General features: G+C 36.4%; 1 long non-coding RNA gene across 1 annotated transcript; it reads right to left on the reverse strand.

The window, feature by feature from the left end:
- Positions 1-20,163: 20,163 nt before the first annotated feature.
- Positions 20,164-21,085, reverse strand: LOC309500236. Its single transcript, XR_014206508.1, has 3 exons — positions 21,005-21,085; positions 20,567-20,659; positions 20,164-20,294 (listed from the first exon to the last, which is right to left on the reverse strand). It is a non-coding gene; the product is annotated as an uncharacterized lncRNA (long non-coding RNA).
- Positions 21,086-21,960: the final 875 nt, after the last annotated feature.

Genomic DNA, 21,960 nt, shown 5'->3' on the forward strand with positions numbered 1-21,960 from the left:
GCTCCGAACCAGCACCAGCTCTGCCTTGGTGGAAAAGGGGTATGAGAGTATGTTTATTAGTCATCATTTCCAAACGGCTCATATTTCACATGGACGTACAAATAACTGGATAAATTTAATTTAATAATGTGTAATTTGTGTATATTTAATGCTAACTCTAAAACTAATATTAGCAGGCTAACATAGCATGATATTTTAGAGAGAAAAGGGGGAAATGTCATTTCCACGACAGTCATTTCCACCACGGTGTTCATTGTGGTGGTAAAGACAGGTTGTGGTGGAAATGACATTGTTCGTGCTAAACAGCAAATTATTTGGGCTATAATACTATTTATAATACTATTTGCATGGGTTTTGATGGCTTAGTTGCACATCAGCCTCTTCATTGGACCCTGGTGCATCATCCTATACATTGCAACCAAGTGGCAAGCCGTTGTGTTTTGATTTTTTCCCCCTCCAAGCCAAGATGACCAATGGTCAGTCAGAAATGCCAAGATGCTCTGGAATATCCACCCATTCCTTCTAGGAGACTCTTGTAGGTAAAAAAATATATTGCAGCATCAAGCAATATCTAATGAGTCCTATCACAGTTACATTTTCCAAGTTTTGATTTTAGATTTTAGAAAAATCTGATTAATCATCTGTCCACTGTAGTGGACCTCATGCATCAATGGCTATATTTCAGCTACAGTTCATACTTATACTGTGAATATTGTTTTTGAAAATACTTAATTTGCAGTGACTTTTTTGTAAATAAATGTTTTTGTATTATTAGAATGTAATTTTCATTGACATCAAAAAAGTAATGTGATTACATAATGCACGTTACTTGTAATGCGTTTCTTTACTCGTAACATCAAAAAGTAATCTGATTAGGTGAGGCACATTACTTGTAGTTAATTACTTGTTAGATCAAAAAATAATCTGATTAGGTAATGCATGTTACTTGTAACACATTACTTTACTTGTAACATCAAAAAAGTAATCTGAATGCGTTATGCATGTTACTTGTAATGCGTTACCCCCAACACTGATCATTTCAGATGAGATTGAAAAAAACGTATCGCTAGGTTTTCTCAGAGGAGAGCTAGAAATGTGTCCGTCTTGAACTTAATCAGAATTCTCAGCTAATAAGGGTAAATCTCCATACTCTGGTGCACTGGAGGGAGCATCTGAGTGGTTTCCACAGTTGTACTTTGACAGGCTGTAGAAAATTCAGATGGAATCACGTCTTCATGTTCTGATATAAAAGACACGCGAAGTGCAACTATGAAGTTCAATTGCCTTTGCAATATTTCACATTTATATATTTTTTGTATATATTTTATAGTTTTCACATGATTTGATATAATTTTATTGATTAGTTTGTTAAATACATATACTTTATCTGTTTGATTATTGTATTACGGTATGTTTAATACAGTATCTCTTCAGTTTAAACTATAAACGCATGCTGTCAGCTCAAGTGGACATCTGAAAATCTCTTTGAAAAATGTGTAAAAAAAACACAGTCCTAGTTCAGCATGTAGAAAGCAGTGAAGAAATGATTTGCTGATTTTTAACACATATTCATGTTTTTTTTCATTTTTTGGATTGTTTTTCATTTAAAAATATTGATATGTTTTTGTTCACTAATGCTGTTGCTTATTGATTTGCTCTGGGTCACCACATAGAGCAGTAGAAAAATAGTTTTTAATTGGAAGTTGCCTATCTATGTCATTTCCGCCACACACTGTCTTTTCCGCCACGCCATGTCATTTCCACCACAACACATATTTTAAAGTAAAACATATAAAAAACATACAATCAAAACAACTATATTCAGTGGTGTTGATAATTGTGCAGTTATGGGTAAGATATGTGTATACACTTTGAGAAATACATGATTTTGAGCTATGATAAGTAAATGAAATGTTCCAGTGATCTAGTTTTAGGTGTTTTTTAGTGTAAACATTGTAAAATCTTTACAGTTACATTTCTGAAAAATAAATAAATTACAAATTTGATCAGAGATGTGTGTGCTATTTAATCAAATATATTTATAACAGAAGATATTTAATTATTTTCTCTTCAAAACACATGTTTTGCTATGTGATGGAAATGACGGTTTTCTTGGACTGTCAGATAAAAATGGCAATATATATGTATTATTCAATACAAATCATCACAGCCAACTTAAGGGAAGGTTTCTAGACAGATTGAGAAACCAACTGATACTAAAAAACTGTTTGTAGAAATGTTTTTATTTTCTGAAACTGTCTAGCTCAAAGAGTACCATAGTTGAAGAATTACCCATATATGTATATATATATATATATATATATATATATATATATATATATATATATATATATATATATATATATATATAGCATATAGCATATGCGCACGCACACACACACACACACACACACACACACACACACACACACACACACACACACACACTAAGTATGTGTATATAGGCTAATAATAACAATAATAATAAACTTTTAGAATACTGCATTTTATGGGTTATTGGTCATTTAAAGGTATTTTAAGAGGTAAAAAGTACTAGTTGAGTTATAATCTGTCAAATATAACCCTCATGAATATAATCAACTAATTTCAGGGCAGAAATAACCTTACAATCAATAAGTAGAGGCTTCAATCACTTTTTGGCAGGTGAAATACTGCATTATAATGGTTGTATTGGCCATCTAAAGTTATTTTAAGAGGTAAAAAGTACTAGTTGAGTTATAATCAGTCAAATATAACCCTCATGAATATAATCAACTAATTTCAGGGCAGAAAAACCTTTCAATCAATAAGTAGAGGCTTCAGTCACTTTTAGGCTTCAATCACTATTACCACGGACATAAGCTGATGTTTATTTGCAAGTCATGTCTGTTTGATCCACATAAAAGCAGCTGTAGTCGTAAAGAGACTGGGCGATACAGCTTTAACACGCTGCGCGCGCTCCCGCGGACGGCAATCAATTTTCGGCGGACCATCACTTTTCGGCACGACACCGGCAAAATACAAAAACTCATCGGCAGTCATCATGAAGCGGAATTATGCTTCAGGAAGCCAGAAAAGAATGAATAGAAAGGAAGAGGAGGATAAGAAAAAACAAGATAGTGGTAAGTAGGTGTGTAACGATACACGTATTCGTATTGAACCGTTCGGTACGAGGCTTTCGGTTCGGTGTTCGGTACGCATTTTCAAACCGAACGGTTCGTTGGATCATTTTTCCTGCCGACCAAAATTTCGTTATTTCAAATGTAGGCGCGTTGCGCGTGGCAAGCGCGCTCATAATGTAGAGACGCCGGCGCTACCACAACATTGCCCAACATCAAATGGCAAACGTAATGTAAGCGGAACGAAACTGAGCTACTCGTTATTGTGTGGTTGACGGACCGTTGTTTATCAGTTTCGACCAGTGCAGCGCGAGCCGATTGTGATCATGCGACACTGTTACTACACAGCGCTAATAAGAGATCCAGTAAAGAAAGCATTTGAATTCGCCACAGAAGTAATAACATCGCTGCGAGATCTAGTGAGAAACATTCACATAGTTTGGCAGGAATATTAGGCTATAATGCCTTCAAGTAACATTACGTCGGTTTTATTTTGACATTATGAATACAATGCAAATGTTAATCTTAACTAAAATAAACATTTGTTTAAACTACTACAATATTACATAAAAAAATTTCCAAGGAGCTGTTTTGTTTTATATGCTCCTAAGAAGAGCCAATTATAGCTCCAGAATTGCTCAAAGTAAAAAGAAATCATATTTTATGATAAAAAAAAGAAAGAAAAAGAAATAAATCAAGGAAATTGGCATTTCTTTCTTTTTGCTGTATCGAAAACATAGCAAACCGTAACACATGTGTATCGTATTGAACCGAACCGTGAATTTTGTTACACCCCTAGTGGTAAGTGATAAATTACACTGGATAAAATAGCTCCACTTGTCTTGTACAAATGGTGTAATTTTGCAGCAGGTAGGCTAGAAATTTTTTTTTATGTTACAGATGGTGGACAACCAGAATGCCTATTACCGCCGCGCCAGCTGCCGCGGCGAAATCACCGCGGCAAAAATAAACCAGCCGCATTTCAAAGTCGTTCCCGAAATGACCGCCAGGTGGCGCAAAGGGACATTGTGCAAAACAGCAGCAATTGCCGTATTTTAAAATGTAAGTGGGTTAAATATAAAACCCTAAGCCTAATAGGCATATTGTTCATATATATAAATAGGCCTATTAGGCTACAACAGAATAGAACCAAAGATAGAATCAATTTTAGAACTGAAAAAATAGAATCAAAAGTTAAAAATAGAGACAATATTAGGAGCAATGACGCTGAATATTTTTACTATTCTATTGAGGAATTAGATAAATGAAGAGCTCTCGTGAGCGATACAATTGCATAGTAATTTATAGTGATTTCAAAAGCAGTCCTTAAAAAAAAAATACATGGAGTAGTGTGGCATAATTTTTGAGAGATTACGCGGAACGCGTTTTAGTTAAGATCCTGGTTTCAATGCCCTTATATAGGCTAGGCTACTGCTTAAAAAAATGTCCCAACGCGTTTTGAGATTGTTTTGAATTAAAAATTGAAGTTTAAAATGTAGTGTTTTGGCACACCAGGTCGAGTGGCGTTACGCATTGTTCAAAAATCAGGTTTTATTCTGGCATGTTGAATTGGCGTTAGAATTTTTTTTAGATTTTAGATTTCGTTCGATTTTTTTTCTCATAACAGCTAAAATAACTTAATATATGCCTTGTCTTAATATGACCTACTTAATATAGGCAATATGCATATAATAGCCTATATAATAAATTAGCAAAACTTGGCCACTAAATATTTAATTTTCAATTATTTTAATTATCACAATTAAAGTTTTAATTTTATTAAATTGAACAAGCAGCATTTAATCAAATATTCTAAAAGATGTATTATTAATAATAATGTTATTTCAACATAATATTTCGTTTTTTCGACATAATATGTGCGTGCAACAAGCAAGATGTGTATTTGTAAATCCGGTGATGCGTGCATAGATTTTTATCAATAAACTAGTGTTTTCTGACAGTGTCGACTGCAAAGATGAAGTTGACGATCGCCATATTTGTAGTGAACGCACCTAGAGAGAAATGCACGTAAAGACATAATCAGAGAGTAGCCTTTTTCTTTTCGTTTTGAATTATTTCGTTTGAAGACATTTCAAGCTTTGTGTATTTGATGTATTTATCATGTCTGTGTGAGGCATACGCTGAGTTTCGTTAAGTTAGGAGGATGAGATGCGCTCCAGCTGACGTGCAATGCAAGTGACCGCGCGGGCGCCTCCATGATTAGTGTCTGTTATATTTGCTTCTCTTACTTATCTCTTAAATCCAGCAATTGGTTGATGAAAAATTTATTACAATTAAGATACAATTTATAGAAAACGAAATTCACTTTAAAGAAAGGTTTTCTACTAAACAAAACTTAATGAAGTGGTCAAAATCATGTCTGCCCACTCCATATCCATCTCTCGATATAATGCATCCTATCTTACTCGTGCTGTTCACTTTTCATATTCAACATAGATGGAAAAAAATAACATTAGAATATGTTAACAAATATGATACTAAATGAGATTATTTAATGGCTACAACAGTATAGTAGGCCTATAGACTCTATTTGTACAAATTGCTGCACATTAATTTAATTAAATGAAACCTTGTCACGAATTCACACTGTAGGGTAGACTGTGTACAGTTGAGACACCTTAAATAACTTGCGTTCGCAGCAAGCACAAGTTGTGATTTTTGCTGTGCACTTGCATATTAGTGTCAGCTGGGAAGGAAATATAGAGACCAGACCTCTTGGAACTTTAATTGAATACATACTGGTAAAGCATACTGAAATTACATCCCTACAAATTTATTAGGCCCTACTGAAAATAAATGTATCGAATTTAAGCAAAGTAGCCTAAATGTTAAGATTGTAAGCCCTTTGCTTTTTTCGTAGCCTATAAAGGATTCTTATAGCCGACTTTGTGTTAATTTAATCTGTAGAGGATTTTTTTTAACTCAAACATTAACACTGAAATAAATGAAACTAAAGTATTGTAAATTTTTTGGCACACCACGACGAGTGGCGCTATGCATTGTTCTAAAGCCAGGTTTTATTCTAGCATGTTGAATTAGTGTTCGACAAACGCGGCGGCGCGTTCATTTGAATGAAGAGCGCTTCTCGCTCGTGTGAGCGAACACACACTGGAACGTTACGCCATGTCGCAACGAGTGAATCGTGGCCGAGTGGTTGAACTTACGTTACGATCATTTAGATGACACGGGTTCGAATCCCGAACTAACTTAGACTACTGATATTTTTATAGCCTATTAATGCATTTTATAGTCTATTGTTGATGCAGAGAGATTTGTCTATAGTTCTAAAACATAGTTTTTTGCTTATAGCCTATTTACAAAATAAAATCACCATGCATTTCCATTTTACACCAAGGAACAAATATTATACAATGACTTTACTTCTGTAACCTATAATAATTCCAATCGTAATTTCAAAAGCAGTTCTGTTAAAAAAAAAAAATATATATATATATATAGGCCTATATATATAGGCCTATATATATATATATATATATATATATATATATATATATATATATGACGTTTAAACGACAAACAATAAAATCAGAACCAGTATTCTGTTGCGTTCATGGTTCCAGTGGCAGTAATGCATCCACGGCTTTTCAAAATGTCACAAAGCGTTTTGAGATTGTTTTGAATGAAATATTGAAGTTTATAATTAAGTGTTTTGGCACACCACGACGAGTGGCAAACTCTTTGTTTTGTTTTGCAAACTCAGCTAGCCTGTGGGGGGTTTGGAGAAGGCAATAGCCTAGTTGCTTTATCGTGGGGGTGCAGGACAGAGGTGTTAATGTTCCGTCTTTCATATGGAGAGTGTCGGAGCCAGCCTGAGCCTGATGAGCAGGCAAAGGCAAAATTCTAAGGATTAATCTCAAAATCTCCAAAAGTCCATAGCCTATGTACAGTAGGCCCTATATCTTATTAAATTTTATATTGTAGTTTTATTGATTGTATTTAAAGGTTTTCCACACACAATTTCAATTTAGCAGATACAGAGCTCTTTAATTCGCAACCCACCTCGTTTTATTGTAAGGTGAATTCAGCAAGGCATGTTGTATCTTTGAAGGAACAAAAGCTATTTGTTACAGTTTTTTCTTCGTGATTTGTGTGGATGACACACAGCGACATATACAGTATTATCAGCTGGTGTTTTTTTACGCTGAAATGCTTAATTTCGAGAAAGACCCGCAGTGAGGGAGACCAAACTTACTAAAAAAAATATCCAGCGCGAGAGAGGCAAAGAAAAACGCCGGTTCTTAATTTATGTTGCTTTGAACTTTTATCGTTTTGTACCGTTTTAATTTTTTAATTTAGCTGCAATTTCTTTGACAATAGAAATTTAAAATGTTGCAAGAATAAGATTCTGTGTTTCTTATTTTGCATCACAAAGGGAATAAACTATCGATGCAACCCTGTTTAAATAAATAAACTGTCCCGACACTTTATTCATACCTTGAAATGTGCGATGGGTTTTCAAACTTAATTAATTTTCTTTTACATTTTCATTGTTTATTTTTTAATTGAAAGTAATACTGTATTGAAAGTATTTTTCTGATTTGTTCGATCTGTTTTGAAAAATGTCTTCCGTTGCTATGGCCGGGTATCACTGTCAGTCATCTCAATCTCGTGAATGATTCACACACACACAAAAAAATAATTTAGCAGATTTATATTTTTACATATTCAATCAGTCTCATTTTTGTTCAAATAATGAAATATATATATATATATATATATATATATATATATATATATATATATATATATATATATAGCCTATATATATATATATATATATATATATATATATATATATATATATATATATATATATATATTATAAACAGATAGGAAACTTACCTTTTAAAATGCCGCAGTTGCTGCTGTTTTGCCCTGTCACTTGCGCCACCCGGTATAGCCTATAGTCATTTCGCGAACGACTTTGAAATTCGACTGGTTTATTTTTGCTGCGGCAGTAATTGGCATTGTGGTTGATTATTTATTAAAGAATTCAATTGATAATCATAACAACAAGTAAGCCTATTTAATTCTGAATATAACAAAGAATGCTTAAACCGACTAACATCGGTTAGTAACTGCAAGTCCTGAAAATGTTTTAATTTTACGGTAAATTATTTTAATTTATTTCACTGTTATGTTTCAGTTAATAAATCTACAAACACATTAAAATAACACGAAGTAAATGACAAGTAACCTATTGACATAGCCTTTCTAAATTATAGAAAAACTGGGCACACAATGTTAACGTGTGTCTACTTTTTTTTAATTTAATGAATTTGAATTCGTTTAACCACAAGATTTATCTTGAATTTATCTGTGACCTCAACTCAGATTACTGCCGCGGCAGATTACGTCATAAAGAGAATAAACTGACACTTTTCAAAGTCTGTGATTACAGCGCCACTCAGCGGTAAAAGGCAGCAAATACACATCCCAATTTTGCCGCCGCGGGAACGGCGGCGGTAAAAGTCTCATTCTGGTTGTCCACCATCTGTAGCTACCTGCCTGACGGCAAATGCTGCTTGTAACAAACAGTTAGTGCAACTTTTTTTTCGAACGGACGGAATATGGTTACATATTATAATATGTTTTTTATGGGGATGGGGGGGATGGGGGATGGGGGGGATGGGGGGGATGGGGGGGGGGGGGGGGGGAATCCATGTCTGTGTCTATTTGTGTCACATATTCTATGTGTCAACTGTGTCTATCCATGTCTATTTTGCTTGGGGCCCCCAAATTCCTTCAAACGGCCCTGGTAGTAATCCTTAATACTGTATTCTGCTCGTGTGTCTGCTTGTCTATCTGGAAATTTAGTCTTTGTTTCGTTCTTTTTATTTGTGTTTTTATCTGTTTTATTTTATTTGTATTTTTTTTATGCCCCCTTTCTTCATTGTCCTCAATGTTGTTAGTCCATGTACTGTTACTCATCTTCCATCTTAAGGACCACAATGGAAACAAGCCTTTGGGCTTTTTTGTGTTTTTATCCTTTTGAACACTTCGTGTTGATTGTTGTTGTTCAATAAAGTTTTCATTCATTCATAGACATTCAAAGGACCTTTACTGTGAGCCAATTTGCAGACGACACTCATATTTCTTAAAAAGAAAGACGTTATATATTAGTTATTGATAAAATTTCTATCTTTTCAAAGGCATCAGGTCTAACCCTAAAGTTTCAAAAGTGTGAATTAATGGCTATCCATAATTGTGATTTAGAAGAGGGCATTCTAGTGAAAAACAAGGTTAAGTACATAGGGGTTATGATTACCAAAGATGTTGTTCATAGAGAATATTCCAATTTTAACCCTAAAATAAAAAGTATGAAAAAATCTTTGGTTATCTTGATATGGTCAAGATATGGTCCATACTCTTTGGGTCCATATGGTTAAAAAAATATTGGCAGCCTTGAATTTGTGTTGAGATGTGGTCTTGATATTAGGGGTGTGAACCTACACTGGTCTCACGGTTCAGTTCGGTTCGATTACGATTATCATGTCATCGATTCAGTTCAATTCTATATCACGATGCACTGCATCCTCAATTTTCAATTTTACTTCACATGTATACAATTTTGTCAATAAATACAAGCAGTCAGATATATGAACTGAACATTTAATTTTACCTGCTCAAAGTAAACACGCTTCTTGAATCTATCTATAAATTACAGAAATGTCTGTCTGTCTGTCTGTCTGTGTGTGTGTGTGTGTGTGTGTGTGTCTGTTATTCGCATATCTCTCGAACCGTTAGTCCGATGGATTTCAAAAAGTGCAGCGCCAAGTTTGACGTTGTTTGGATTAGAAATGCAAAAGATATCTTTAAATATATCGGTAAAAGAAGCACTTAGAAGGTTGTAGTTTAAAAATAAACATTCTGACATTAGAGGGTTGTATCGGTCAAAGAAGCCCCAAGAAGGTTGTGGTTTAAAAATAAACATTCTGACATTAGAGGGTTGTATCGGTCAAAGAAGCCCCAAGAAGGTTGTGGTTTAAAAATAAACATTCTGACATTAGAGGGTTGTATCGGTCAGTTCTGAGAACACACACACACACACATATCCCTGCTGTTCTGAGCAGACACAAAGTAACTTAGCAAAATGGCAGAAAGTGGCTGTAATAGCAGAACAATATCTGCTTGGTTCCTGGAAAGGAAGAGCAAGAAACAAGCTAAGCTTTTGAAAAAAGGACTGGACATAAATGCAACTATGGATGCAGTTACGCTGGTTTGAGTCTCAAAAAGACAAGATAAAATCAAAAACATTCCCAATACTGGCAGCTCATTGGATTGTGAAACAAGGTGGAATTTGTTGCGATATAAATGGTGGTCCAGTTCCACTTGCTGAAGCAATGAAGCCTCAAATTTAAGCATTTAACAAGTTGAACAAAATCATGTCTATTAAATGTTCAGATGGAGAAAATACAACTAATGATGATTCGTTTGATCCAGATTGGACAAATATAATAACTGAAGCTGAAAGAAAATATTCACAACCACCAGTGAAATCCACAGCCACAGTAACGCCTCCTCCTTACAACCCAATTTATCCAGCTTTGCCTGAACAATATACAAGTTCATCTAAACCTCTGACACAGCCTCAAGCTTCGAGATCAAATGGAGGTCCAGTTGACAAGATGTACATTGCATCTGCACAAGCAGCTCCAATAATAAGATCTAAATCAGCCCAGCCAAACAGCCTGACTGGGGTGATGAGACAAGAGATGACGACATGATCACAGTTGACAAGATCGGTCCTGAATTTTCTTCACCTGTTGTTAAAAAGGAAGACTTACAATCTGAAATGATGACAGAAGAGAGACCATTCACACCAGGAGAATGTCAAGCTATTCTCACAGCCTTGCCTCCTCTGGAGAGACAAGATCCAAACACAGAGTTTTGGAGAGAATTAGACTCTCTGGTTGATGCACATCAAATGACATTAACACCATGCCACAATAATTCCCCTTTTCTACCTCTTTCCTAATAAAGTCTGTAATCACTACATTGTCCTAAAATTTTTTATGAATAGAGACATTAATTCGACTGCAAGATTAAAAAGTAATTGTGAAATACCTAAGTTACGTGAAACACTTCTAAAAATCGCATTATAGAACATGGAAATTACTCTACAAAGCATTGGAGCAAAGACAAAAAAATACTAAAGACTTAAACAGAAAAGGTTCGAGGGTATCAAACGCCTCGAAAAAAGTCTGGAAATAGAAGTAAGCTTGTATGAGGAATTAAATAATTATAATACTTCTCCCTTTGATAAAAGCTGATTGTGTTTCACTGATAATTTCACCAATGCCTTTTTAAAGTCTATTTGCAAAAACACGAGAAAGCGATTTGAAATCGTTACATAAGAGTTGTTGTCTAAATATAATTTATCCTTGTTCGACTTTGGATCTAGAATAATTAAACCATGCTTCATTGATGGCGATAATTCAGCTTCATCTATACGATCTTTTAGTGCTTCAAGATTCTAATTTCAGGCCAATTTGTTGTTTTCATTTTTTTTTTCATTATAGAAGGAATGTCTCTCTCTCTCTCTCTCTCTCTCTCTCTCTCTCTCAAAGGATGTCTTTATTACCAAAATAAATTTAATTGTTATCTGCCTTAATGTTCTAGCATTTACAATTCGTTTAGCTTCTTTAATTGGCAATCTTTTAATGCTAAATTTAACCCATTCCCATTTGCCAATTGAAGTTAATTCAGACAAAAGTTAATTTTAACATTGTTAATCATTAAAAAACATAATTACAAAAGGATTCACATTTTAACATATTATTGTTAAACGTCCCATGAGTTCTGGTAGAAGGTGAGCTGCCATTGGTCCTAAGAGAGAGTGATATCACTGTGATCAGTCAAGTCAAGTCACCTTTATTTAAATATATAAATACTTTATATAAATATAGCGCTTTTTACAATACAGATTGTATCAAAGCAGCTTCACAGTGATAACGTGAAAATAATACAACAAAGTTTGTTTCTAGAAGAAACTTGCGTCAACGTCCACCCTAAGTAAGGCAGATCAATAATATTGTTGAATATTAAATGTCCCCAACTAAGCAAGCCAAAAGCCAAGGCAACAGTGGCAAGGAACCAAAACTCCATCAGGAGACAGAATGGAGAAAAAAAACCTTGGAAGAACCCAGGCTCAGTCGGGGGCCAGTTCTCCTCTGGCCAACGAGTGAACAGTGTATGATTATGATCCAGGCTAGCCTGACTACGTCAGACTTCGTACTTCCGCTCAATTTCAGTTCGCTTCTGTACTCAGTCTGAGATAGCGACCTATCTCCCAGTTTTCCTCCGGCCTCAAAACAGCCGGCCAATCAACGAACAGAGGGCGGGCTGAGAGCCATGACGTAGACGCTAAGATTGTACCGTGGATGCGTAGATTTACTTCACATAATCTGCAAGTCGTTCACAGCCATGTTCACTCCGGTATTTCGCTCAATGGTTTTGTTTTCGCATCATACATGTGTTTACAGAAGTTACGGAAGTTCGATGCGGCTGAGCCGGCGCATAACACACGTCATAACCAAACGTTATGACGTCTTTCTTCATAAGAAAGAATGCAAGAGCAATATATATATATATATATATATATATATATATATATATATATATATATATATATATATATATATATATATATTCTACCAAATTTTGGAAGCATGTCAATTTTTTTTTCATTCAGGTGTGTCACCTATTCATGGGTTTCATCAGGTCCCTTTCCACAGGTGTATTATCAAGCACAATGCAGTCTGCATTCATAATCTAGGTGCTTGATTTTATACACCTGTGGAAAGGGACCTGATGAAACCCATGAATAGCCACAAGAAAGAATGCAAGAGCAACAGTTGGAAGCATCTCAATTTTTTTTTTTTTTTTTTTTTTTTTTTACAAATTGTGCTTGCAAATTGGCCTATAATATCCAAGGAAAACATGTCTAGTAATTGTGCAGTTAATTCTCATACTGTATTTTCAGTTTTGGAATATTTATCCTCTCCCCAAATTTGTCACTAATAAAGAAAAGGATTATATTTACCTTTTAATAGATTGTTTACATCTACCTTGTAAATATTCAAGTGTATTCTTTCTTTGTAAAAACTAAAGTATACATTTTATCATACATATTTCAAAGTTAAGGATTTAATTGATTATTTGATTACTTTATTTTGACAAAACATACTATATTTAACATATGAGCAAAAATTGGCAAACAAAAGCTTATTTGAGGTGGCAGATATTTTACAGTAAAAATGTATAATCTATCCAAAACTAATCAACGAAATGTTGTTTTTCATATGTCTGTAACATAGGTCTTTCGTTTTTATTATAAGAAATATAAATGTTAATTTGCAGTTTAATACGTTGCTTATACAAATACATTTTATTTCAACATATTTCAGTCGATTTTTACTCAATACAGTTTGCTAAAAACGAAACATTCATTCACACACAGAAACGCCTGACTGTAACGTTGTTTTTATGAAATATTAGGGCATATAAATGTTAATTAGATTTTTACTCATCTTAGTATAGCAATACAGTTTGCTAAAACATCATAATTCATTCACACTCAGAAATGCGATTTAAATTTAAACTGTCTTTTTGCGAGCTGTGGTAAACAGCGCATCTCTGCCGTTCATTCATTCACAAACAGAAACGCGATTTACTTGAGAATGAAAAAAAACTTACTACAGTATTCCATCCGTTGCTCCTCGAAATACCAGCACTTCTGAGGTACATTTTCCATTATTATTATTCCTCACAGCGCTGCGAGACGGTGTAAACAAGTACAATGATCTTATTAAACTTGTGTTTTCTCGAGCTGATATGGGGGCGTTCACAGGTTTGCGTGGATTGCCTCTGTAATTTGCATTTGAATAGCGCGCGCTCTCCGTGGGGGCAGATTAAAACGTAATGAGCTGAGATGAGAACGACTGACATCTCGCTCTTTTCTTACAGATTACATGAACTGAGAATATTAGTTTTTTATATAAATTACTTCATTTAAAAGAAGAGAATTCAAGCTTCATGCCTGTGTGTCTGTATGCCTGTTTGACTGAGTATTCGCTGAGTTATTGTTCATTTTCGGACGCGTTTCAGAATGGACTACACTGACAGAGAGAAGGCAGAACTCGCTTCGTGTTTATTTTTCTTTATTTGGCAAAAAGCAAAACACTTTGTTTTTATTGTGAGTATACACAAAAATAATACACATTTAACAGAATCGATTGATGTATGAAACGTGTTTGTAATATCAAAGTCAACAGAGCAAAATGAATCTCTTTTGAACTGATAAAAAAAAAAGCGAGCTGGTATCGCCGGCGATACCGCCCGACCCCAGGGGATTAAGACGGCAGAACCAAATGACAGAAAGAGACGACAGTTAAGACGACAAAACCAAATGATAGAAAGAGACGACAGAACAAGACAACCGTAAAGATGACAGAACCAAATGACAGAACAAGACGACAGAACCAAATGACAGAACAATACGACAGAACCAAATGACAGAAAGTGATGACAGTTAAGATGACAGAACCAAATGACAGAAAGAGACGACAGTTAAGACGACAAAACCAAATGACAGAACAATACGACAGAACCAAATGACAGAAAGAGATGACAGTTAAGATGACAGAACCAAATGACAGAAAGAGACGACAGAACCAAATGACAGAAAGAGACGACAGTTAAGACGACAAAACCAAATGACAGAAAGAGATGACAGAACCAAATGACATAAAGAGACAACAGTTAAGATGACAGAACCAAATGACAGAAAGAGACGACAGTTAAGATGACAGAACCAAATGACAGAACAAGACGACAGTTAAGACGACAGAACCAAATGACAGAAAGAGACGACAGATAAGATGACAGAACCAAATGACAGAACAAGACGACAGTTAAGACGACAAAACCAAATGACAGAGGGACGACAGAACCAAATGACAGAAAGAGACGACAGTTAAGACGACAGTTAAGAAGACCGAACCAAATGACAGAAAGAGACGACAGAACCAGACGACAGAAAGAGACGACAGTTAAGATGACAGAACCAAATGACAGAAAGATACGACAGAGACGACGGATAAGATGACAGAACCAAATGACAGAAAGACGACAGAACCAAATGACAGAAAGAGACGACAGTTAAGACGACAGAACCAAATGACAGAAAGAGACGACAGAACCAGACGACAGCAAGAGACGATAGAGAAGATGACAGAACCAATGAAAGAAAGAGACGACAGAAAGAGACGACAGATAAGATGACAGAACCAAATGACAGAGACGACAGTTAAGATGACAAAACCAAATGACAGAAAGATACGACAGAACCAAATGACAGAAAGAGACGACAGTTAAGACGACAAAACCAAATGACAGAAAGAGATGACAGAACCAAATGACATAAAGAGACAACAGTTAAGATGACAGAACCAAATGACAGAAAGAGACGACAGTTAAGGTGACAGAACCAAATGACAGAACAAGACGACAGTTAAGACGACAGAACCAAATGACAGAAAGATACGACAGAACCAGACGACAGAACAAGAAGACAGTAAAGACGACAGAACCAAATGACAGAACAATACGACAGAACCAAATGACAGAAAGAGACGACAGAACAAGACGACAGAACCAAATGGCAGAAAGAGACGACAGAACAAGACGACAGAACAAGACAACAGAACAAGACGACAGAACCAAATGACAGAACAAGACGACAGTTAAGACGACAGAACCAAATGACAGAACAAGACGACAGTTAAGACGACAGAACCAAATGACAGAACAAGACGACGGTCAAGACGACAGAACAAGACGACAGTCAAGACGACAGAACCAAATGACAGAACAAGACGACAGTTAAGACGACAGAACCAAATGACAGAAAGAGACGACAGAACCAAATGACAGAAAGAGACGACAGAACCAAATGACAGAAAGAGACGACAGTTCAGTTAAGATGACAGAACCAAATGACAGAACAAGACGACAGTAAAGGCGACAGAACCAAATGACAGAAAGAGACGACAGTTAAGATGACAGAACCAAATGACAGAAAGAGACGACAGTTAAGACGACAAAACCAAATGACAGAAAGAGACGACAGTTAAGATGACAGAACCAAATGACAGAACAAGACGACAGTAAAGACGACAGAACCAAATGACAGAACAAGACGAAAGTCAAGACGACAAAACCAAACGACAGAAAGAGACGACAGAACCAAATGACAGAAAGAGACAGAACCAGACGACAGAAAGAGATGACGGATTAGGGGTGGGCGATATGGCAAAAATATCATATCACGATTTTTTTCAGGAAAATCACGATTCACGATTTTATCACGATTATAATCAGTGACGGACCCGCATCCATCCGGTTGTCTTCGCGATATGTGAATGTGCGCTTTTGTTGTTTATGGCTACAAGAGGTTCTTTTTTATTATGACAGACTTGTCGATGTGCTCTGATACCGTGTTTTCAACATATTATCCCCATAACGTATTAGTCCACTGCCAACGTTGTTAGCTGGGAACTAGCTGGCTAGCTCGCTTCTGGTCACTAAATAGATTCATTACTGGCGTTTGTACATTGTTGTCCTGATATCTGAACTATTTATTTATTTTTCAGATTGAAATGTTCTGTCCGTTTTGTGCTGTGCAACTTGGGAGCAACGCTGTTGGGCTGTTGGGCTACAGGGCTATGTGGCAGACCCTGCGACAGAAGCATTCACTGACAGTAAAACGAGACAATGTCATGCAAGAACCTCAGATTATTAAATCCAACAGGAGTATCTCTCCGTCATAGGCGCAGATTTGTTAGGCGATCCTATTGCGCCGCAGGACCCAATCAGGTGTGGCACGTGGATGGCTATGACAAGCTCAAGCCCTTTGGGATTGCCATCAGTGGCTGCATCGATGGGTATTCAAGGCGGGTTATGTGGCTCAGTAGTGGCAGCACCAACAATGACCCTGCAGTAATAGCTCACCATTACCTGCAGTGTGTTTCGAGCTGTGGCCTTCCGGCTCGTCTTCGGACAGACTGCGGGACAGAAAACGGAGACATGGCTGCCATCCACTGTTCTTTAAGAGAGGACCACACCGATGAATTTGCGGGTTCTCTCAGCCACATGTATGGCACTTCAACTGCCAATCAAAGGATTGAAAGCTGGTGGTCCTTTTTCAGGAAACAGAGGTACGTTTTTAGATGTTATAGAGGGTGTGAAATAGAAGACTTACACACATATACACACACAAACATACATATTTTTCAATACTGTTTGATATTTCTGTAATATTATAGCATAATATTTGGCACCATACAATGCATTTATATGAGCGTCATTCATGGATTAGGCTGTGTACTGTCGATTGTGCAATAGTTATGACAAGTAAAAGGATTAGTGTGCGTGGTTGTTTCAAATTGTAATAACGAGAAACCAAGTGTTGACAGTCCAACATTCTGCTGCACTGTAAAAACTAATCTATAGAATTTACCCAATAAATGTGAGGTAACAATTTGCATCGACTTTGGTGGGGTAGATTTAATCCCATATATTGAGTATAAACTATCTGAAGTAAAAAGCTATTAAATACTTGCATAAATTGGGTAACAATACCTCACATTTATGTATATATTCAACAGCTACTTACTCATTAAAATTAGGTAAAAATGATCTCTTCAAATCAAAGTTAATTAATATCAGTTAATAACAATTACTTATTCAGAGAAGGTAAAATGTACCCCCCACAATAAAGACATTCAGATGGTTCATCAGATTAATGTTTTTAATCCAAAAAATCCTATGAAAATCTCAAAATATAGTGCAGCACAACAGCTTTACACAACATTTCAAGTAATGAACCTGTTTTATAACCCACTGATCTATCAAATGTTGTTTTAATAATGTTGGATAATAAAACATATCCCTGTTTTAGGACATCCAGATCAGAGCGGAAAAGAGAAGTAAGGAGAGAATAATAATAATAATAATAATTCGTTACATTTATATAGCGCTTTTTCTGAGACCTCAAAGCGCTTTACATAGAAGGGGGGAATCTCCTCAACCACCACCAATGTGCAGCATCCACTTGGATGATGCGACGGCAGCCATATTGCGCCAGAACGCCCACCACACACCAGCTTACTGGTGGAGAGGAGACAGAGCAATGAAGCCAATCAGTATATGAGGTTTCTGAGGTGCTGTCCTTGGCGATGGTGCTGAATTGGTTGATATCGATGGCTCGAGAATCAATTATTCTCTCTTGCAGGGGCTGTTTATGTGAGAAAGCGGTGTTCTTTATAAAAAAGCACTTTAGAAATAGTTGAAATTGCATTTATTAGGACTCATGGGATATTATAAAAAATAATCCGAACTATAACAGCCTATAATAGCATTGCCTACATATTTAAAAATTGTATCATATATTGCTGCCATAATAACCATTTACATTTTTTATGTGCTTTCTTCTCTTTCCCATTTTTGTTCGCTGAGGTGGAGCTGCGATGAAATATTGTTCTTGTAAATACTTTCAAGCATTTCAGTAATAAAAGTGTACGTCACGTACGGTGATCGGCAGTGATCAAAAAGGATTTAAACAGTGAATTTTGAATCTCTTCTTGAAAACGCAGAGAAGTGGATTCAGACGGCAATTAAATTACCATATGACCTGTTTGTCAAAAAACAGTAGGTACTAATTTGACCAGGGATTTTTACGCGGGTTGGGTGAGAAAAAACACTGATATTGTGGATTCGGACGGCACTAAAATAACCGACTTACCCCTGTAAATGTTTAAAATACCGTACGAGCCCATGATAAACAATATTAGCGTCCGAATAGGACTTAACTGACAGTAGCCTATGCTTTCACTGGCCTTTAAAAGCGCTCTTTAATTAAAATAAATGTATAAAATTGAATTATATATAATAATATAATTAAAATTCTAACAACAATCAGTGTAATGACAATTTTATTCTTTGCATGAAAACACTTGAATTAGCCTAATTGAACACTGTCTGGGTGTATTAAAACTTCAGAATTATATTCATATAGACCTGCAACAGTGATAAGGTAAAGCTAAGAGTGGTCCAGACTAACCTTCCGAAAGTATGACTTACAGAAGGTATACTTAACTAAGAAAGTTTCAGGAAACACATATTAACGATAAGGTACAGCTTAAGGTATGACTTAAGAACGACGTAGCTTTAAGAAGGTTTCGGGAAACCCAGCCCAGAGCAGTGCTGGATGTCCAATCACATTAAGATTTTCTTGTATCTAAGCTCTTAGACTAAACTCTTTGTGTCTCTTCAGATTTACACAACAGTGACTGACCAAATCTGTGGTACAGGTACATTCATATAACAAATAACCGAACAGCCTTGTTTATATGCAGCAATGATGCACCAAATTATCAAAAAACACAGAATAAAGTGCTAAATAAAGTACAACAGCTTCACACAACAATGAACGAATTGACTTGTTTTATAACTCACTCAGTTTCAAATATTGTTTCTGGATAATTGGCTACTGCAAACAACACATGCCACTTACTCTATTTTAAAAATCAAAAGCACACACACAAACTCCACATGGTTGTTTCTGTGCATGTACAGTATCAAATATCTGGATAAAGATAAAACAGAACACCAACATTCTTTAGTTTTTGAGTTTGCTCTCACTCTCAAAGATAGGATGAGAATAAAAGAAACAAACAAATGGGGAGGGAAAGAGGGTAGAAGGAGAGATCAAAATTCTTCAGGCCACTTTCTATTGGTATTCCTTTTCTGTCAATCTGGGGGAAATCACAGAGCAATGGAGTGGGCTGAGAGATTTTTGAGGCTGTGGACCTTTTTCAGTAGTTTTGCCCCGTCAATTTCCCAAAAAAGTTTTTGAAAAGCTTCAAACGTGTTCTTCAGCTCCTTTGGATATTCGATGTTGATTGCATAAATGAGTCCCATCAGCAGTATGCATGCCTTTGTCCGGCTTCCACATCCTTCCATCACTTGGTTTCCCTCGATCACAATAGACAAATCTGATGGATCCTCCTCAGCCATGACATTGTGCTTCACAGACAAAACGATGAAGGTGATTGTGCAGTCCTCACATTCCTACATGTTAAAAAGAAACAAACAAAAAGCATACACATTTTTATTTTATTTAAGATGCTGTTTCAATATATTTCAGTTTATCTAAAAGGAGAGCAGAGGGGGAGTGGAAGGCAAAAGGAGAAGGTGGATACGAGAGGAGAGGAGAGGAGAGGAGAGGAGAGGAGAGGAGAGGAGAGGAGAGGAGAGGAGAGGAGAGGAGAGGAGAGGAGAGGAGAGGAGAGGAGAGGAGGATCCCTTGAGTTAATCAAAAATCTGTTATCAATATGACATACCTGGCAGTCATGGAAAAGATCTTCTTGTCTTTCACCGAGGTACTTAATGAGGCAGCAGACAACAGCATCTCTTTTTTTCTCAATGTTCTGTGTCTGTAGGGAGATACAATTTAGTGATAAGACTGTTAGCGGAGTGGGGAGTGATTTACTTATACTAAGACCGAATTCCGGCCCTGCAACAGACTGGCGACCTGTCCAGAGTGAACCCTGCCCCTTCGCCTGATAAATGCTGGGTTGGCTCAAAAATCTTGTGACCCGAACGGACAAAGCAGTAAAGAAAATGGATGGATAAGACCGAATTCACACACTGATGTTAAAAGGTTTAAGTAGGTAAGGAGCTCAACTTTGCGCACAACAAAGCAATTGTTTACAAATTACTTTACTTTTAATTCACTCATATCAATAATTACATATTTGTGAAAAAATAAAATAACATACATCATTTAAAGTGTCCAACAGAGGATGCATCTTGCAACCAGCTGCTCCTCCTTTGGCACGCATTAGCCGCAAAAGACCTGGGCCCTCATTTATCAATGGTGCGTACGGACAGATTTGTGCGTAGTGAGTGCGTAAGAACAATTTCACGCAAAGTGTGGGATTCACCAAGTTGTACTTATACGTAGAAATATGTGTAAATATAAGCACACCTCTGAGCATGCTTACGCAGATAATCTAGTGGTAGAATAGCGACACTACACATAAAAAGCATTTAAGAGTGTCACAGTAAGCATTAAGCAATCCACATATGTCCTGTGTTTCCTTTAAAACACTCAATTTATAATTTGTCTAGTTTTAAACACGATGCTTAATTGGTGTCAAACCCTATAAAAGACAGATGTGAAATATATTTGTCTCAGTGCAATGGCTTATCTTGCGTTATTGGAAGATTTGGCAAACAATGCGCTCCGCAGAGAGCGCGTTTTCCAAGATCGCGCTGATCTGCTTGGCGAGAGCACAGAGTGGCTTCTAAGTAGGTACCGCTTTCCCAAAAATGTACTGCTGGATTTGTGTCGTGATTTAGGACCAGTGTTGGAGAGAGAAACAAATCGCACGAAAGCCATTCCCGTGCACATCCAACTCCTGTCCACCCTTGGATTTTTAGCTACTGGCACATTTCAGCGTGAGGTTGGAGACATATGTGGTATATCCCAGCCATCAGTGAGTAGGATCATGCCGGCAGTGTTGGATGCAATTATTTCCTTGGCCCCAACCTACATCCAGTTCCCTTATCGAAATCCTCAACAAGCCGCAATAAAACGGGACTTTCATGCCATTGCTAGATTCCCAAACATAATTGGAGCTATAGACTGCACCCACATCGCCATAAAAGCACCATCAACCAACGAATTTAATTATGTAAATAGAAAAGGGTTTCATTCTGTTAACGTGCAAAT

The sequence above is a fragment of the Leuciscus leuciscus genome (genome assembly GCF_965113295.1).
Source record: "Leuciscus leuciscus genome assembly, chromosome: 6".
In the NCBI taxonomy this organism is placed as follows: Eukaryota; Metazoa; Chordata; class Actinopteri; order Cypriniformes; family Leuciscidae; genus Leuciscus; species Leuciscus leuciscus.